At 36.8% G+C, this 7,049-nt stretch overlaps 1 long non-coding RNA gene across 2 annotated transcripts; it reads right to left on the minus strand.

The window, feature by feature from the left end:
- Window positions 1-579: 579 nt before the first annotated feature.
- LOC125672423 (uncharacterized) lies at window positions 580-6,541 on the minus strand. Of its 2 annotated transcripts, XR_008803076.1 has the most exons (5): window positions 6,000-6,541; window positions 4,421-4,476; window positions 2,590-2,651; window positions 2,246-2,319; window positions 580-2,051 (listed from the first exon to the last, which is right to left on the minus strand). It is a non-coding gene; the product is annotated as an uncharacterized LOC125672423 (long non-coding RNA). The 2 variants fall into 2 exon arrangements; XR_008803075.1 differs by lacking the exon at window positions 6,000-6,541 and having other exon boundaries at window positions 4,421-5,683.
- Window positions 6,542-7,049: the final 508 nt, after the last annotated feature.

Consider the following 7,049-nt stretch of genomic DNA (forward strand, 5'->3'; position numbering starts at 1 on the left):
TGTACAACAGTATCGTATTTCACTGATAATAAATTTTCCATACATGTTTATTATTAGTTTAATCATCAGGCACAATTGAATAGTCTCGTGGGGATTCGGGTTAGAATAGATCCTCAGTACCCCCTTGCTTGTCGTAAGAGGCGATTAAATGGGGCGGTCCTTCGGATGAGACCGGAAAAACAGAGGTCCTGTGTCACAGCAGGTGTGGGACAATAAAGATTCCTCCCTGCTCAATGGCTATAAGCGCCGAGCATAGGCCTAAATTTTACAGCCCTTCACCGCCAGTGGTGACGTCTCAATGTGAGTGAAATATTCTCGAGAGGGACGTTTAACAATATTCAATCAATCAATGCACAATTGAATAAATACCCAGTCTCTCTGTGTTATAGACTTTTCCAGTCATCTTGAGCTAAATCAACATTTTTGTGCCAGACCCATTTTTGTGTGCATCATAACCCAGTATCTCTATAAATAGTTGAATCTGCAACTACTACATGTAAGAGCTTGACGTATTTGACAGACATTTTTTTCCACAATTTCCTCTGGTACTTAGTCTTGATTTTAATTAAGAAGAAAAAGTTGAACAGATAACAGTTTTATTATCAACACCTTAGACATACAATGATTAAATGATCACATTGTTGTAACCTTTGACATTGAAATATTTTCCAGATACATGTACTTATGAAAGAGCTGGCTCGCATTCTACCTCATGCTCCAAGATTGCGTAGCAATAGTAACACATGATGGCCATATTAGACAGATTGATAATGATGGGTAATCAGATCAAACATCCTTAATATAAATCAAATTTACATAATCTGTTAAGAATTGATTATATATTACTGGGTAATTAAGGGGTCTTTCATGAAAAGAAATGAAACATCTTTAAGTTTTCATAAAACATATGAAACAACAATTTTATCTTTCTTTCAGTGATTAATTGGTAAACGCATTAAACGTTTCAATGTTCCATGGGAAATACAACATAACTATTTATTCTATATGTTGAACAAGAGGCCCATGGGCCACATCGCTCACCTGAGCCACCTTGGCTCATATTGAAAGAGTTTTCCTGAATAATTGTATGTAAAACTTTGATTCTCTATTGTGGCCCCATACAACCCCAGGAGGCCATGATTTCAATAAACTTGAATCTGTACTATGTCAGGAAGCTTTCATGTACATTTCAGCTCTTCTGGCCCAATGGTTCTTGATAAAAAAATTAAATGACCCACCCTATTTTTGTGGTCATCTCCCCTTTGAAGAGGGCATGGCCCTTCATTTGAACAAACTCGAAAGCCCTTTACCCAAGGATACTTTTGGTTAAGTTTGGTTATTATTGGCCCAGTGCTTCTGGAGAAAATATAAAATGTTTAATCATGCACGGACAGACAATGAACAACAGGCGATCAGAAAAGCTCACTTGAGCTTTCAGCTCAGGTGAGCTAAAAAGTATTTACGTATGGAATAACTTTCTTCATATGTGTCTTTTTTCATCCAATGCTATTTCTCCCCACTTTTAAATTAACGTTCAGATTTAAAATACATCAGAGTTTCCTGTAAATATGCATATCGATATGTGATATATGTCCTTATCAACTACAGAGTTTCATAATACTGCCTTGCATGTGAGTTAAAACAGTATACCCTTTACAAGTCGTTGCCTGCAGTATATAATAACCTCTCTATGATAAGAATGAGTTGAATTAAACAATGCTATAATTCTAATATACAAATGATCCATGTGTACATGTAAACTCTCCAAAGAAAACAATTTAAACAATGTTAATGTTGCTGAAGAAAATTTACCACAAAGCAAAAGAAATGCAAAAGTTTGGCATCGGATCAAGTGCCTTTGACCTTGTTGACAATATACAATTACAAACAAAAGAAATAATAATAATTTATTCGTTTTGTGAGTGCACACTCAGTGGAGGTCAGTGGAGGTGCATCTTCTGTTGGCCTCCTCATATGCCATTCCTGTTTTGGAACAAATGAGAACAACGGCCTCTTTTAACATCACAAGGGGCAGGTAGTGAGCTGCCATTCTGGAGAGCAAACAAAATTCTATGAAAATTTAAACTTTAAATATTGTGCAATCATAATAAACTATACTGTCTTTAAAAAATTTAAAGGTTGAAAAAGCATAACATACATAAATATACTATATTAAATTAGTTTTTATTGTTTCAAGGATGATCTGTTTAAGTTCTAGATATGAATTACTGGTAAGTAGCCTTACAGTGGATAATTTAGAAATTTTTTTACTGAGGTCTTCATTTTGCAAGCCTTGCAGTGTTCTGTATTTGGTAAAATCTGAAATAGATATTGAAAAAATATTATATTCAAAACATGATAAAATCATGAACTCTTTGGGAATAATTTATGATTCAATTGCAACTACATGTAGGATCGTCTATGAAATAAACATGAATGCCCTTTCTTGCAGAGTGGTGAGAAATCAACACACAGAACAATAGATGGAAGGAAGGACATAATTTAGATAATTATAACAAACATTATACAACCTAGCCATATACATGCTTGGATATGAAAAGTATCAATATTAAATGGGAGTATCTCTACCCATGACGAGCCTTGCTGCACATCATTCTGTCCCTGAGTATATTTAGAACGTGTTCCAGTTCCTAAAAATAAAAGAGTCGGATTAGAAAGCTTTAATATGTTATGTGATGCACTACTTGTGTAAAAATTGAGCAAACATGTTCATTCAACTTCATAAAGATGTGTATTTTGGATCCATACCCAAAATATATATTGACTAATTCCTATCATATCAAAGTAATCAAAATGTGAGCTGCTGATTCTTTAGAAAATTACTTTCTTACCAATATATCAATATACTTTCCCCAAAGCAGTAAAGTTTAATATATTTATTGAACGGATTTTTAGCTCACCTGAGCTGAAAGCTCAAGTGAGCTTTTCTGATCACCCGTATTCCGGCGTCCGTCCGTCCGTCTGTCCATCCGTCTGTCTGTCCGTCCGTCTGTAAACTTTTCACATTTTCAACTTCTTCTCAACAACCACTGGGCCAATTTCAACCAAAGTTGGCACAAAGCATCCTTAGGTAAAGGGAATTCTAAATTGTTAAAATAAAGGGCCATGCCACCTTCCAAGGGGAGATAATCAAGAAAAGGTAAAAATAGGGTAGGGTCATTAAAAAATCTTCTTCTCAAGAACCACTGGGCCAGAAAAGATGAAATTTATAGATAAGCTTTATTAGGTAGTGCAGATTCTAAATTCTTAAAATCATGGCCCCCGGGGGTCGGATGGGGCCACAATAGGGGATCAAAGTTTTACATACAAATATATAGGGAAAATCTTTAAAAATCTTCTTCTCAAGAACCATTGGACCAAAGAAGTTCACATTTACATGAAAGCTTTCTGACATAGTGTAGATTCAAGTTTGCAAAAACCATGGCCTCCAGGGGTAGGTTTGGGGCCATAATAGGGACTACGGTTTTACATGCAAATAGATATGGAAAATCTTCTGATGTGGACCAAGGTGACACAGGTGAGCGATGTGGCCCATGGGCCTCTTGTTTTATAAACTGGTGGTGTCTTTCATGGTCTTCTTCCTCACTGGAAAAATACTGTTGTCTTGTTAATACATGGTTTTGAAGTGGACATTGTTTTCAGAAGTAAGGATGTAGATGTAAATCATGTTTTCCCCACAACCCCTGGCCAATGGATTTGAATAATTAGGAGCTAGGATGAACTAAAAATTGTCTACCACAGCCACATACAAACAAGAGGCCCAAGGACCACATCGCTCACCTGAGTCACTTTGGCTCATACATATGTATTTAAAGATTTTTCCTATATATTTGTATGCAAAACTTTGATCCCCCATGTGACCCCATCCTACCCCTGGGAGCCATAATTTTCACAAACTGAAATATGTCAGGAAGCTTTCATGTCAATATCAGCTTTTCTGGCTCAGTGGTTCTTGAGAAAAAGATTTTTAAACATTTTCCTTATATATTTGTATGTAAAAACTTTGATCCCCTATTGTGGCCCCATCCAACCCCCAGGGGCCATGATTTTAATAAACGTGAATTTGTACTATGCCAGTAAGCTGTCATGTAAATTTCAGCTTTTCTGGCCGAGTGGCTCTTGATTAGAAGATTTTTTAATGACCCCACCCTATTTTTGCATTTTTGTGATTATCTCCCCTTTGAAAGGGACATGACCCTTCTTTTGAACAAACTTGAAAGCCCTTCACTCAAGGATGCTTTGTGGGAAGTTTGGTTGAAATTGGTCCAGCGGTTCTTGAGAAGAAGTCGAAAATGTAAAACGTTTATGACGCCCGACGACGACAGACAACGGGCAAATTTTGATCAGAAAAGCTCACTTGAGCCTTTGGCTCAGGTGAGCTAAAAATATAAATGCTCACCATTTACGAATATCACAGTTTATCATTCCTTTCGGTGCATGGAGTAAACTGCCAATCTGTAAGATATTTAATTATCAAATACTTTTATGCTATTCTCTAAACTGAGCACACTAAAAACTGTAATTCATATAATACAACACAAGAGATGTTTCTAAAACACATATGCCCCCCAAGTTGCAAAATTGAAAGGGTTATACCCGTGCCTCATTTAATTGATAGTAGTTACACCAATTCAAAATATTGAGCAGACAATACCTTCCTATGTCAAGAGTGGACTGACCATGTGACCTAAGAATCAATAGGGGTCATCTACTCCTTATATATGCTGTACAAGTGTACCAAGTTTGTTGTCAATCAACCAATTAATTCGTAAAATATAGGAAACATCCCCCTTAATGTATTGAATAGTATGGAGGAGAAAGCATGGGCAGGAAGATAGACATGAACTCTGATAAGCCATATAGGAGGAGAAGCGTTCACAAACTATTTTATACCCTACACCCCTCAGATCCATTTTAACTTTAAGGATAGCAATTGGATCCTCCTGTCCCTACAACTTGCACATCTACAAATGGCATTGAAGCATTGTACAAATTCTCAAGTCTATCAGATAAGCCATATAGGAGAAGTGTTCACAAGGTATTTTAACATCCTCCACCCCTTTTAGATCCACTATATCTTTTAGGAAAAACTTTGGATCCTCCCATTCCCACAATATGCACATCTACAAATGACAATTAAGCATTGTACAAAGTTTCAAGTCTATCCAATAAGCCATATGGGAGGAGAAGAGTTCATAAGCTATTTTACATCTTCCACCCCTCTTAGATCCACTATAACTCTTAGGAAAACAATTGGATCCTCCTGTCCCTACAACTTGCACATCTACAAATGGCATTGAAGCATTGTACAAATTCTCAAGTCTATCAGATAAGCCATATAGGAGAAGTGTTCACAAGGTATTTTAACATCCTCCACCCCTTTTAGATCCACTATATCTTTTAGGAAAAACTTTGGATCCTCCCATTCCGACAATATGCACATCTACAAATGACAATTAAGCATTATACAAAGTTTCAAGTCTATCCAATAAGCCATATGGGAGGAGAAGAGTTCATAAGCTATTTTACATCTTCCACCCCTCTTAGATCCACTATAACTCTTAGGAAAACAATTGGATCCTCCCGTCCCAACAATATTCACATCTGCAAATGACAATGAAGCATTGTACAAAGTTTCAAGTCTATCTGATAAGCCATATAGGTGGAGAAGCGTTCACAAGATTTTGTGATAGAAGGAAGGACGGACAGAAAGTACAAATACAATATGTCTCCCCCTGGAAGAGGGAAGATATAATTATATGAGTGCATGTTTATATACACACAGCACTAAACATAACTTAAAGTAATTCCACCCTCCTATGATGTCATCAGATTTTGCAAAATCAATGATTTATCTAGATTTATGCATGATAGGAACATAAATTTTGTTAGTCTTTTCCGATAGTTATTGTAAAAAAACAACCTGTTAAAACAAGAGGTACTGTGAGCAATGCTCACTAAGAATACCCCTCGCTTACCCCAATCTCCTAAAGGGTGTTGGAAATAGGTAAAACTTCAATATTATGATCCAAAAGGTATCTAGGAACACAGCATCTCCATGCGATGAAAAAAGCCATTAAAGAATTTAAATGGAAACCATATTGCTACTTTGATGTCCAGTGCGCGTGACCTTTGACCTTTTGACCCCAAAATCGATAGGGAACATCTTCATCCCATGGGTAGTCCATATATATGATATGGTGACGGTAGGTGGAAAGGATAATGCTTTAGAGCCCGGAAACCATTGCGTCTACAGACGGACGGACAGACAGACGGACAACCCGATTCCAGTATACCCCCCCCCCCCCCACAACTTGTTGCGGGGGGTATAATAAACTATTTCAAAAGTCTAAGTTATAGATGAATAATCAATGATACGATTTAAATCAAAATAGATGTGTGTAACATTTCACTATAAAGAGTTGTATGAAAATGTGATTTGTGGAAATAAATAATAATGCTATAATTCTAATTAGAGGCCTGTGATCTTAATCACATCCTAATTAATGTTAGAGTCAGCCCCCTGAACTGGAGCATATCCTAATTAGTGTTAGAATCAGGCCAGTGAACTCAATCACATGCTAATTAGTGTTAGAATCAGGCCCGTGAACTCAATCACATGCTAACTAGTGTTAGAATCAGGCCCGTGAACTCAATCACATTTCAATTAGTGTTAGAATCAGGACCGTGAACTGGATCATATCCTAATTAGTGTTAGAATCAGGCCTGTGAACTGGATCATATCCTAATTTGTGTTAGAATCAGGCCCGTGAAGTCAATCACATGCTAGTTAGTGTTAGAATCAGGCCCGTGAACTCAATCACATTTTGATTAGTGTTAGAATCAGGCCCGTGAACTGGATCACATTTTAATTAGTGTTAAAATCAAGCCCGTGAACTGGATCATATCCTGATTAGTTTTAGAATCAGGCCCGTGAACTCAATCACATTTTACTTAGTGTTAGAATTAGGCCCGTGAACTCAATCACATTTAATTAGTGTTAGAATCAGGCCCGTGAACTCAACCAC

The sequence above is a fragment of the Ostrea edulis genome, chromosome 5 (genome assembly GCF_947568905.1).
Source record: "Ostrea edulis chromosome 5, xbOstEdul1.1, whole genome shotgun sequence".
Lineage (NCBI taxonomy): Eukaryota > Metazoa > Mollusca > Bivalvia > Ostreida > Ostreidae > Ostrea > Ostrea edulis.